General features: G+C 39.6%; 1 protein-coding gene and 1 long non-coding RNA gene across 3 annotated transcripts in view; one reads left to right on the forward strand and one right to left on the reverse strand.

Annotated features, from left to right (window-relative positions):
- Positions 1 to 9,383, forward strand: part of LOC147176040 (uncharacterized) — a 29,376-nt gene extending 19,993 nt beyond the window's left edge. Inside the window, exon 4 of one of the 2 annotated variants that reach the window (XR_015094661.1) lies at positions 8,977 to 9,383. This is a non-coding gene — a long non-coding RNA (uncharacterized LOC147176040). The remainder of the gene's footprint in view (positions 1 to 8,976) is intronic. The other variant, XR_015094664.1, reaches the window with a different exon arrangement.
- syt9b (synaptotagmin IXb) overlaps positions 1 to 13,809 on the reverse strand; it is a 42,036-nt gene that overhangs the window by 27,049 nt on the left and 1,178 nt on the right. The gene's annotated exons all lie outside the window — the stretch shown is intronic.

Genomic DNA, 13,809 nt, shown 5'->3' on the forward strand with positions numbered 1-13,809 from the left:
TGACAGTTACTAAGTACAAACCTGAACATCCTACAGAGTGCGAACAGCCAGGCTATCAATTCATAGAACCAATGAAGCTGCTGCAAGAACAAATCTAGTATCACTCAGGTTTATCGACACAAAAGTAACTAACAATTACATTTTACCACATCAAAGAAGGTACTTTATAATAAGTGTGGCGAGAACAATGGTGACTTGTAATAAACAACATGAAGGTTTCAAAGTCAGTAAATCGCAGACAGATATACTTAAATTGCAATGTGCAAAAATGGCTGCAAACTTTTGTTCATACAAAATGATGTGGACGAAGATCTTTGAACTCAAAACGTGTCTGCCAAACAGGCAATATTGCTGCAGTGCTCTCTTTAGGTATTATATTCAAAGAGACAAATTTAACGGCACACACATTTGATTTCCCAAACCTGAGAAGAATTCTAGTGACCCACATCTGAAAGGTAGGTGCGTACAGACAATTACAGCTTAGCGCAACAAAATAAGAGGTGGATGGAAAAAGACTTTTCTGCTTGTCTAAACATTTTTTGAAAAGCCAGATGGCAACACTGCTTTCAACAGCGCATTTCCTTGAGTATGGGTCATTTCAGCACATAGTGACAATTATTGCCGGCCTCCGTGGGAGGAATTTTCCAGGTGTCCTGTCCTAAGTTTTAAACATATGCAGGAGGGGCATGTACATCAGGGCACGGGAAATCAAACAAAATGTTGCCTTTAAGTGGTTACTGGCTGTCCTAAAACTATCAGAGCAATTTGTTTGTTTTGTTTTTTCTGTAACTGTTGTTTGTCTTTCACTAACGCTTCCAATTCTATCATTTAAAACTTTATATTGTGCTTGAAGTGGTCTCCCTAATTTTCCATGGTCAAAACCTTCAGCGCTACCAAAATGGCAAAACCGTCTTTTACATTTGGCAGTCGCCAGCACTTTTAGGGCACTTACGCACTACACTTGGTTTTACGGTGCCCACCGAGGGTAGGACGCAGGACAGTTCTGGTGTCTCCATATTTGGTACTGGTTGCTAAGCAATAGAAAGTAGCCTAGTCCCTTTTACTGCTTTTTTATGTAAAGTAGGGATAACAGAGAAGTATGAGATATGATTACACATGAATCATGTGGGGCAATTCTATATTTTAACATGTAAGATAACATTTCTACTGTTAAAAAGGCTCAAATCTGTCCTCACAGCTGCGCTGCGCCCGAACGTAAACATTTTCTATTTGTGCGTGTTTGCTGTCATAGCCCGGCGTTGCGTCATGGCGCCATAGCAATACATACACAATGAATTTGTTGTTCTGTTCGATGGCATATTTCGCTAAAGTGAGTGAGCCCGCAGTTTAGAGGACAAGTTTTTGGGATCTTAATAAAAGATTGCAATCTAGATAGATCATGAGCAACATGCCCATCAGATGCTGTTGCATGCACGTTCAGCTACAGTAAACATAATAACGCCTGTTATTTGGGATATTACCGTATTTTCCGGAAGTCACACTTTTTTCACAGGTTAGCTGTTCCTGTGACTTATACTCCGGAGCAATTTATACATGAAAAAAATATACCGGGGGTATATTATTTCAAAGACAGCCACAAGAGGGCACTCTAGACTTATGCACGGATAACTCCTACTCAATAATTAAACTGTAAACGTTAGCTTACAAAACGACTGAACACAAATGCCCCCCAAAAGAAAATCTTATTCTATAGACTACAAGTTGCAATTAGTGAACCTTCAATGTGTTAGCATATCTTACACCTATTCAACCTGTTTTCTAGTATTTTACTAAAGTTATAACTTGCCTTCCAAGATGACGAAGGCCTAATGTCTGTTTTTGGTCAAGTAGTTTGTAAAATAAATTACCCGCAAGAAACGCGACTAATACTCCACTGTGACTTATGTATGTTTTTTTCTACCTAATTATGCATTTTTGGCCTAGTGTGACTCATACTCCTGAGCAAATTATAGTCTGGAAAATACGGTAATAAATGATCATAATAATAAATCAGGCCAATGTTTCTAAGGCTTGACTGCTTGGTTGGTTGGCGACAGCACACAGCACACACTCTACACTTGGGCTGATGCGTCTGCCTCTACATCATTTCTGAAACCATTTTTTCTTTTTAAAAATGGGCAGCAGAAGAATATATGCCAACTGAAGTAAAGAAATCAGAGACATTTTAATACTTAGTGGTCCCAGTAGGTCCCAAAAAGATGACACGTCTGGAAAAATAACCTAGCCAGCTTCTACTTTTTCACCTTTTTGATGCATCATAGCCTCTTTCTGAGGTTATTGCTGTTGGTTAGTGTCTCACTAATGACGTCAATTAGCTGCTTTGGTGTTTGGTGGGGTAGCTGAGTAACCTGACAGATGGATTGCTTCATATCTCCATCTGGAAAATACGGAAGCTCATCAATGAGCTGTCTTTGTGTTCAAATGGTTCAGTGGTAGAGAGGTCGTCTCCCAACCCAAAGGTTGTGGGTTGAATTCTCAACCCTTGTGACCATGTTGGCGTATCCCTGAGCAAGATTTCCCCGTGGACCTGGCAGCACCTTGCATGGTGGCAGCCTCCCATTGTTGGGCACCATATGGTGTAGGCAAAACGCATTATAATTGTACTCCATTTCCCATTTTATCATTTAAAAATGGTAGATGGACATGGGCTACAACCCGTGACGTGCGGTCAGGATAGGCAAGGTAGGCACTGCTTACTCCAGGCTGAAATGAAAGTTGAAACAGTTTGGCTTTTTCTTTTTCTTTTTATTATTTCTTTGATTTCAGAAAGCCTGCACTACCTATAAGTTTAAAAGTGACAACATTTGGTGATTTTCATACCTCAATTAAAAATGACTCAATGACTGCAAAAATTATCCTCCTGAAGGCACACCGCTACTGTGCTTTTCCCAGCTCTTTACGCATAGCGTTGTGTGTTTGCGCATGCATAGTCAGTTTCCCAGTAGAAAAGTCCTTTACGCAAATAGGCAGATCGCTACGCAGCCTTTTTACGTCGCTGTATTAATCCTTTGCGAACGTACGTTCACACAGTGTTTTCGTGAATTCAAAACACACTTAGTGCACAGCAAAGCGGTAAGATAACACCACTCTGGAGAATATAAAACTATTTTCACGCCTTTCTGTAGAGGGAAAACGGCATATTTTGAAGGATGGGAGACCAACGCCTTAGCTACCGGATCTTCAGCAAAGTAAGGCACAAATAATTATTTGTACTTTTCACAAAGAATGGTGCAAAAGGAAAGATTGGCTTTGAGAATGTCTGTTTCACTTTACATGGTGTTTGGCATTGCTATTGCTATTGCTAGCTTGATTTTGTAAGGAATCAGGCTTTTTTACAGGGAGATATTCACTTTATGACATTTTTTCCGGGCGTCCGGGCGGGTTTGAAATGGTCAGTTTTTCGTTGTGCGGCAAATGGGAGGCAGAGTGCACTGCAACGTTTACTGTGGCGGCAGACTGCGCACTGGCTGCTGGTGGCCCAGAACTTTAGCTGAGTGGCAAGTGTTGAGCTGCCACACCGGAGGCGTTGGGTACGAGCCCCGCTCAAAGGGAAAAAAATATATATATATATATTTTTTTTTAAAGACAAAAGATTGCGGAACAAAAAATGTAAGACTTCATAAGAGAGTAATGTTTTTGTTTTTGAGAGTCAATGTTTTATTTTCTACCCATACAGAGGAGGCATGTTAAAATAGTTTGAATGTATGGCATCTTGTATCTGAGTATCAAGTATCTCGAGGTCAGGCTGAGTGTCCTCTTTTTTTGGAAATTAAAATATAGTCACCCTAGGATACAAAGTGCACTCGCCTGCCGACACACAAATTTGTAATTGGTGTGTGCGTCTCAATTTGTGACTGCCTGCCTACTCAAACCTAGAGCTCACTATACTTCACTGGCTACATCATCAATGTTTCCAAACCCTTATTGAGCCAAAGCATCTATTTTGCATTGAAAAATCTCACGGAACACCACCAAATAAATGGCACAAAAATTTGAATCACTTAAATAGTGCCGATTTGTCTTGGTTTATTCAGTGTGAAATCCCACCTGTTCAATTGAGCACAAGGCTAATCTTCTCGCATGTAGCCATGACATATTCTGTTGTGTAAATGGACACAGGTGGCTAAACAAGTTAATTGTACCTTCTGCCATCTAGAAAAGTAGCATTTAAATGTCATTGATAAATCAGTAGCTTCTTGCCAATTGTGGATATGCGGTAAATGACGAGGAGACGAAGGCAAGTCATGTCTCTTTACTCTCCACAAACTAATAATTCTTGGAATAAAGTGAAATTGGAATATTTTTCACGACATCCCCAGTGATTTCTCACAGCACACCTCTGCACCTCGGCATGCTGGTTGGGAGTCACTGGGCAACATTATCTGCACTCACTCATCCTCATGACAACCAACAATCAACTCCTGGCCCGAGGTCACATCATCTCCAGCTGGCATGGCACTGAAATACGTCTCACAGCTACTCAAACTCAACAATTCCAACAGTGACATGTGGGTGACGTTTAGATAGTGAAGTCAACTTTGACTAATCGATTATGTTATTCATATTAAGAATGTTTTTCCAGTCATCTCCCTGCCGTCCTCAGTTACACAGGCTCCAAACCTGACTCGTTTATCTAATCACATTCAGACACTCCCTGATCCAATCCCCAATCCATGGCCTCACAGACAGTCACAGTAGTCTTGTAAACTGATAAGAAACTTGTAAAACTCTACACTAATTCACTACTCATTACCGTGTATAATAACAGCAAGCACCACAGGGATATATAAGATGAAGGAATGCTTTGCAATACTGCATTATAACAATTCTGCAGTTGTGTTGCATAAATTATTGCAATTTGAAATATTTATAAACTCCGACTGTCTTGAGATTCAAAAGTGTCTGACTGATTGTGATTGGATGAGTGAGTGGGGAGATAGAGCAGTGATAGGAGGAAGAGGATTATGTGTGTGGGTGGCTATTGTGCGGCTGTAAAAAGGCTGACGGTTAAGGGAAATCCTTGATGGATGATTTGTTTGGCAACATTAAACATAATTTTTCTCAATAAAGAGGTTATATTGATAGACAAATATAGTACAGTATTGTCTGTCTTCCCTGCAACAGGAGAGCCTTAGATCAATTAGCTGACGGGTGATTTTTGGCCATAAATAAATAATGGGTGATGTTATTTTTTAAAATTAAAGCCAATCTTTAAAACAATGCATTTTTTTTTTAAGGTATATAAATCGCAAATGAAGGGGAGCTCCAAGTTTTGCCTATGGACTATATGCCACGGAGGAGGCGGGACTTCCGACTTCCGGGTTTTCACCCATCAACTTTGTTTCTGTTTCCGCTTTGCGATGTGTGGGCCGCATCCTAGTACTTGTGCTTCTGCCTTTGTGCCCCACGGTTGCGCGTTCCCGTCGACGGGTGCAAGGCTGCGAGTGTGTAGTGTCTGTTTCAGTGTACGAAGCATTTCAGATAGCCGAGACGCCCTCCCGGCCATGAGCGGGAGCGCGCGGTTGGGGGACGCAGGGGTGGGGGTGCGAGTGTTGGAACACGGCCAGCAGTGGCACGAAACGGCGTGAATGTGTAAAACCTGGAAGTCAGAAATCCGTGGCATCTACTCCATAGGGCGCCATGTTGGCTAGGGCCAGCTCTGGGTGGGGGTGAATTATGGTTATTAGTGTTATATATCAGTGTTAGTATTGATCGTTCTCATAAATGACACTTATTCCATTAAGTTGTTAGCTAGTCACCAATCAACTCAACTTAAGACATTATTAAGTTACACACACTTTTTAAACCAGACATCACATAAGCTACTTATGCAATTAAATCAATTGAAAAATGGCACATTTACAAAATTGGGTAGCACTGAGGCCCCGTCCACACAAAAGCCTGTTTCAATGTATCCTCACAAGTTTCTTACCGTTTAAGCCGTTTGTCCACATGACGGCGCGGTTTCGGATCACTTTTACAACTGGGCTCCAGAGTGGAAAGATTTCAATACACACCCGGTACGCGTCCATCTGGACATCTTTTTTTTGTTTGTTTTTTTGCATTCACTCACACAAACACGCACTCATACAAACATGGTCTCCCAGGCGGGGAAGCGAACCCACGCCAACCTGCATCGTAGGCAAGTGACGGTACCACTCCGCTACCTGTAGCCCCCGTCTGGACACCTTATGCAATACTCCTCCAGCGATGACGTAATGGTTGCAACTCGATGACGACGCATTGTCGCAGTTTGATGACGTATGCTCCAATTCTCGCATGACGGCGCGCAAACCGCCAGTCTGTAAACAATGGCGGATAGCCGTGTCGTAGTCATTTTGCGCAGCCTCCTTAGCTTGCTTATGCTTTTGCAGCAAAATATTTTGCTTCTTTATTCCCACGTTCAACAAGCGATGTTGTACTTCAATCACCCGCCATTGTCATTTCTCCTGTTCGTCTTTTTCATGTTGTTTTGATACATGCAAAGCCATGTTTGTTCTGTAGATTGCAACCAAGTTTTTTTTTTTTAAAGTGTCCGTCTTCTTTGCTGATTCTTCTTCTACGCTTTGCGTTAACTCCCTGTTGCTGCGCTACAGCGCCACTCCAGATTTGGCATATTCATTACAGCTATTAAACGTCCTCAGCATCTTCTTTTGGACACACGCAAGTCTTGAAATGCTTCTGTGTGTACAAGATTTGTTTGAGGAACGAAGCCGGCTTTGCTTCCATCTGGACGGGGCCTGAATAAGATTCGGAATGTAGGTGTGGAAAATCAAACATTGAAGCGTGTAGACATGATACTTAAATAAACCAGTTTCACTCTGACTTAAACTAGGAAGGAGTAATGCTACCATCATGTGGTATCGAAACTATGGTAAATACCACGTCAAGTAGAAAATTCATATTTTTTACTGGACAACTGGGAATTTATTTTGATACCCGAGTTTCCGAGCTGAGAGAACTTACAATATGGCTGAGAGCACCAAAGGATTTGTGAAAGGCAAGAAATATTAACACTTATAAGGGCATATGTCTGCTAGCAGATTGTTTTATAATGTACACAATTAAGTAGCATACACAATCCAATGTCCTGTCCTTTAACTCATTATTTGCTGTAATTGTTCGTTTTTTATGAGCAAAGAGTACATCAGCTGCTATGTGTATTCTTTTTTTTTGCTAGAACAACAAAAGCACATGAACAGAACTCGCTCATAATTAGGAGTTTCCAAGTGGTAAGGTCCATCTTTGCCAAAACACGTGAATGCAGGGTTAGATGCAAAGCTTGACTTTACTGTACATATTAATGTAGGAGTGGATTACCCAATGAAATCTCACGATTAAAGCCAGTTTATTATTTTCTGGGGATTGCTGCTGTCAGAGGGAGAGAGCGTTTCCTTTGCATGCCATCTCATTAGATTGCACTGTAGTGCCTCCTCCCAAGAGTCAATCTCTGAGAACAGCTCAATAAGATGCAGCAGCCAAGTCAGCAGTAGGTCAATAAAGACAATAAGTGAAGTGAAAGGGCATAGGAGAGTGAGTCCAAAGGGAAACATCTGCATAATGTTCTTCTGCCGAGTGGAAAAATTGCTCTGCATTAACAATACCTGGAAGAATACACAACATTTACAAGGAGGGAGGGACGTCGAATCTTTGAGGCGAAAAAAGAAAATGTGTGACGAACTTTGTTGAGATCATCCAGGAAACTCATTTCACCGAGTCCTGAAGTGAGTTCACGATATTGCAATGCTGCCTAGCAGCAGTACCTTAAAATGCAATTAAGAGCGTAATGAGGAAATTCTACAAATATTTAATGGATTCCTGAATCATCAAGTGACTCGGAAAGTGGTCAAAACAAACTATGCGATGTCGAGTTCTAAGGGAGTCTATTTCCCATGGTAATAACTGCTTCCTCTTTCGCACTTTGAAGTCATCAGTTCAATTTCAGTAAGAACCAAAAGCATGCCAAGACATGGTAATACATATTTCTTCATTTGTTTGTTTGCCATAGTGGTTTGCACATCCACCTCACAGCTCAGATGTCTTGCAGAGTTGAAAGGAGTTTTGTTATTGTTGATATAACATGACTCCTTCTTGTGACTGGCTCAAAGTCAGCCCTTAGGCAATTCAGAAGCTCCAAGATTGCTGCTAAGTAGACTATATGTGACGTTGATATTTTTGCACATGCCTTTCAGATGCGTTATTTAAAGACGCAAAATTAACCAGCACATTATTTTTGGGTTTGATAAATCACATTAAACATGCTAAATTTGTCTTTTTGCGTATAATCCTCTGACAGCATTAACAATTAACTGCATGGAAATATATTTATTTGTTTAGCAGATGCAACTCTAGCTGCGACAGGTTAGTAGATCAGCTTCCACATTCTGCATGTGTAAACTTTGCCCTCAGAGGTTTCCATATTTTATATGATTCTTAATAGACCAGCTTCATTGTAATTTACAACAAAGGCTGGTCAGACAATGTAATTACTTCATCAAGTTCCGTTCTGGACTGCACATCCTGGAATATATCAAGACAAGTTAACATGTCAGTAACAGAATCTACTGATTGATCTATTACACTACAAAACAAGATAGATAAGATGTAATATGACTCAACATACATAAAAAAGAAAAAAAGATGAAGAAGTTTTACATCTGATATACGTGTATTGTATATCATAATAACATTGAATATGTTAGGGCTCCTGCCGCCTCCCCATGAGCCCTGCCCTTCTCGTTTTGTTCTTGTACGGGTGTGTGTGCGTGTTCGTTGCTCCTCGTTAGGAGAAGGAGGCGCAACTGAGGCAGAGGCCAGAATCACCACCAACAAGCACACATAAAAAAACACCAATAATAAATAAATAAATAAACACCAATAAAGCCAGCCCTGGACTCCGCCTCGGCGCCAGAATTTCTTGTCTTGTTGCTCACCCGTTTGTCTACTGTTGCCCAGGTCATCCCCAACTTGCTCCAGTTGTGTCTGGACTCTCGTCTGCCCACCTGCGCCCCTGTCTGCCAGCCCGCCTGCGCTCCTGTTCCCCGGATCCCGCGCCTCCTGCTTGGACTCCATTCCCTGCCTCCCTGACTAATTGTGGCCTCATTAAACTGCTTGCACGCTAACCTGCCTCTGCTTTTGCGTCTGCACTTGGGTCCCGCTCGTGCCCCCCCTCGAACCTTAACAAAACCGTTTAAATCTGCAATGTCTCCCAGAGAGTTTAAAAAATAATAAAAAATCCTCATTGTTTTCTTCATGAACTTTTTTTTTTTTACAGCTCCCTTGTCTATACATTACCGCCTATCCCTATTAGGGTTGCAGGGAAGTTGGAGCCTATCCCAGCTGACTTTGAGCAAGAGGCCTGGTACATCCTAAAATGGTCACTCAGCAATTGCAAGGCACATATGGAAAAAAGTCCTCAATGAACCTAACATTTACTATATATAATGTAATAACATGAGGAAAAACAAGCACATAGAGAATTTGCAAATGGCACACATGTTATTTCACAACTCAGTTTCCTTATTGGTATCAAAGGCAAAGTCACATGTAGATTCCTACATGTGACTTTGCCTTTTACAAAGCAGTGGCAAAAATGATCTTACTCAAAAGTGTTTGACCCTAACAACATTCCATGTAGGGAAAAAATTTAATAAAAAAATCTGACACTGGCTCTGCTGTAAAATGCAAACGAAAATAAATCTACTTTGCATCCCATTATAATAATGTAGTTTTTCCTTATCAAAGGGGAACAAAGAAAATGGGAAGCATCTTATTCAACCTCCAGCGTGGGGGACATTTCAATATGCCCTAAGCGAACAAAGAATGGATGCTTTACACGGTAAATAATACAGTATACTTTACACCAGGCTTCCACACTCCTGGCCCTTGAGGGCCGGAATCCTGCGGGTTTTAGATGTTTCCATCCTGCAACACAGCTGATTCATATACTCAGCTCATCAGCAACCTCTGCAAAAGCCTGATAACAATCCTGATCTTTGGAATCAGCTGTGTTGGAGGACAGAAACATTTAAAACCTGCAGGACTCAGGCCCTCGAGGATCAGGAGTGAGGGAGCCTGCTTTACACAATCAGGATTTTATTTTTTACTGCATATAGTTGTGTGCTGTTTATGAAATATCAACAAAAATATTCTGAAGTATTTTGTCATGTCTTGTCGTTTATGTTAAGTTCTCTGTTTTTAGTCTGAATGTTTGGCTGCTTTTATTGTGTAGTAAACGTTTACTCTTTTTTCAGAAGCTTTACTTCCTGTCCTTGTGTTTCCTTTATTATGGTGATTGTCTCCACCTGTGTCCCATATCTTGTGTATAAATAGCCTACGTCTATGCCTGTCATTTGTCAAAAATGGTCTTGGATCATGCCATGTCCTGAACACATCTGTGGGGTGACTTTGAACTTTCCTTGATAACCTGTTTCCAGGAGTCCATGCTTTATTTTGTTTTTGTTTCTTGTACTTCCTTAGTTTCTGCCTAAAGTTTTTGGTGTGACCTACTGTTGCTACTTGTTTTACTTGGTTTTACCAGCCGTGCTGTGATTTTAGTTTGTTACTAAGTATGCCCTGCGATTGGCTGGCAACCAGTTCAGGGTGTACCCTTCCTACTGCCCAAAGACAACTGGGATAGGCTCCAGCACTACCGCGACCATAAGCGGTTTTTGTATTTAGGTATTTTTTCATATCATTTTTTACTTGGGATAGGTTTAAAAAGTCAAATAATCAATATCGAATCGATTTTCCTTTTCGAGCCTGATATCCATTCATAAAACCATGAATTGATTATTTCAATATCTGTTTTCCCCGTAAATTCATAAGAAAATAGAAATTTGAATTATTTTTATATATCTTTCTGTTTTCTTGAAATTTACTGTTCACATGAATTTAAAAGTATTTTCTTACATTTATAAAAGACCTGACTTATTGCACTTTAAAATCATTCAGAATATTTTTAATTTATTATTACAATTATTGAATAACAATTATTAAAATATTTTTTATCTCATCCTTGCTGATGTCAATGTATGTGTAACACTTAAATTGGAATTGTTTGTGAAGTTTTTACCATAATTAATCAATATTGGATTAAGGTGAACCGAATCAAATCCAATTGTGAAAAATTGAAATCAAATTGAACTGAACTCGCGTGAATCGAAATGAAATCGATTCAGGAAATTAGAATCGATACCCAGCTCTATTTTTTTACAATTTTTTTGTCAATGTCTACCATGTCCCAAAGAAGAAGATGGTAAAAAAATAAAAAATTTAAAAAAATAATTACTAAAATAAAACGATTTTATTTATCAATTGATGAATTATGACAATACGGCTAATCACACAATTCTTAATGTTTCTTGGTCTCAGTTAAATTAAAACTTTACTTTCCCAACTGTGGCAATTCAAGAAATCGCAACACTGTGGGTGGAATTAGAAAGATTTGTTTATCTTTCTAACAAATAATGCTACATTTCTGTAAAGGCTAGTCCACAAAGGTAACGAATTTGTGACTTCCTACTCTTCTGCACACTATATGTTAAAGGATAGAAGCACATAAAAGTGTGCAGATTGTCTTCAGGTCCAAATGAATAAGAGAGCCTAGATTGGTGTTGACCTATTTACAATTACAGGCTACAAGATTTTGCTTTGTGCTTTTTGTTGCAACACATTCATTCCCAAGGCCAGTAACTAGAGCAGCAAAAACAATTTGTTTGTGCCATATCCCTTTGATCCACACGACTCCTCAGAAGGGCTCCAACCAAAAAGCAGCTGCTAACAATGTATCGCTTGTTTGTTTATGTAGAACTAATGGCGATTACAGCGAAAACACTGCAATTGCGTTGAATTGAGATAGACATGCAGCCTTTCTTGACACAGGTGATGTCCTGAATATACAGTACTTACGACTTCTTCTTTTTTTTTTTTAAAGATATTATTTCAAATGTCATCTAAGCAATGAGAGGAATATTGTAATGTGTCATATTTGAAGTAAAGTTGCATATTTACTATAAGATATTTGGCATATGTTGGTTCTAGAATATTTAATTCATAATTCAATTGAGATGCTATTCTTATTGGGTGCTTCATACATACAGTTGCTCATCCTCAGTGGAATTTCTACTTGTTTAGGGTCTAGGTCTAGGTCTCGGTTTTAAGCCTTGTTCCAAGTCCGGCTATATTGGACTTCACTCGAGTCGTTATCTGCCGCCCCATTCATACATTAAATTGACCATATTTTCACGTAAGCGCTTCTCTTGACTGGCTGTGTGGGAGCATTTCCGAAGACATATTGCTTAAATACAGGAAATACGGCCCTGGTTGAGGACTGGCAGGCATGATGAGAACCCGAAAGAGTCAACTGAAAGATGAAATCTTGGTGCCAGCTATGATCGTTAGACTGGGAGGTAGCGTTGAGCGAGTTACGCCACAATTTGTGAATGGATTGTGCATGCTTGGGCGAACGTGTCTGCTTGCATTGTTGTTCAAGCTCAAAAAGTTTTTTTATTTTTATTTATTTTATGATTTGGAGATGCCAGCATTTGCACATAATTTTATGTTTTTGTCTGTCTGATGACATTGTTTTTAAAAATAAATCAGACTTCATGTTCAATTCAAGCAGTTACTCAGTACTTGAGTATTCTTTTCAGCGAATACTTTTTTACTTTTACTATTTGAAGTAATGCTACTCTTACTTGAGTACAATTTTTGGCTACTCCACCCACTTCTGCCAGATTGACTAACGATAAAATTTGTTATAAGTAATTCCAGGTGATAATTTATTAGATTTTCGATGAAATCGCAGTGTCCTGGTTTTTAATTTTGAAAATCTATTAAAATGTTTTAGATGTATTTTTATTTAATTTACCTGTATGCGTGTCCCTACTGGGTTCTATGCACTTGTGCAATAATGTAGAGATGGCATGCCTACATTCTAAAATTAATTTGCTAACTTAGCATATGCTAAAGACATTCAATGCTTTTGCTTATCCCAAAACAACAATGTTTTGGTAAACAGAAATTGCTGTTTATATTTCTTGTTATCCCACTGCCTCTGTGACTCACCAGAATGCAGAGGGCATTGCAATGCAATGCAAATGTAACGTGTGGCATGACACATTATTTTAAAAAGCTTAGCCGTCTTGTGAATTAATTTACAGAAAATGTATGAAATTATGCAGCCATCGTGACATGCAAGCAAAAGACAGCAAACATTTACATCAGCCACCGTGTTTGTGGGGAATTATCCTCTCTAAATTTAGCATGAGTGCTTTATTTTTGATATACAGTGTTGTGGCGTAACGATAATGACCATTGTGGAAAGGGACCTATTAGCTTCATAATAGTGGGTCAACTTACACAGAGGTGTGGTTAATTCACAAAAATGTAATAAGAATTTAGAAGGTGCTGTAAAAATGCCAAATAGTGTTGTTTTTAGTGCGAGGTGAAAGTTGGCATCTGGCACATCAACACTTTAACTGTAATGTTCAACTGAAAAGCATGTAGCGCACAATCTTATCTTGTGAAATCACTTGAATGAGTGTCTCAACAGAATCCCAATAGGATTTTCTTTCTTTCGTTTTTCTTCTTCTTTTTTTGGTCAAATTACAGAACTAGGCTACTCATGGCATTGTACTGTATACTTGTCTGAGTTTAGCCTCTCAGTTTACAGGACAGTTGTTTGATGAGGATCAAACTGCGTGTGCATGCATTTAGAGCAGTCTAGTACAAGAGGAAGTGGGTCACAGCTCCTCAGGGGAACCAATCTGGTAGCTTGAAATTCCT

The sequence above is a fragment of the Leptonotus elevatus genome, chromosome 4 (genome assembly GCF_054856555.1).
Source record: "Leptonotus elevatus isolate MCC_2025b chromosome 4, RoL_Lele_1.0, whole genome shotgun sequence".
NCBI lineage: Eukaryota > Metazoa > Chordata > Actinopteri > Syngnathiformes > Syngnathidae > Leptonotus > Leptonotus elevatus.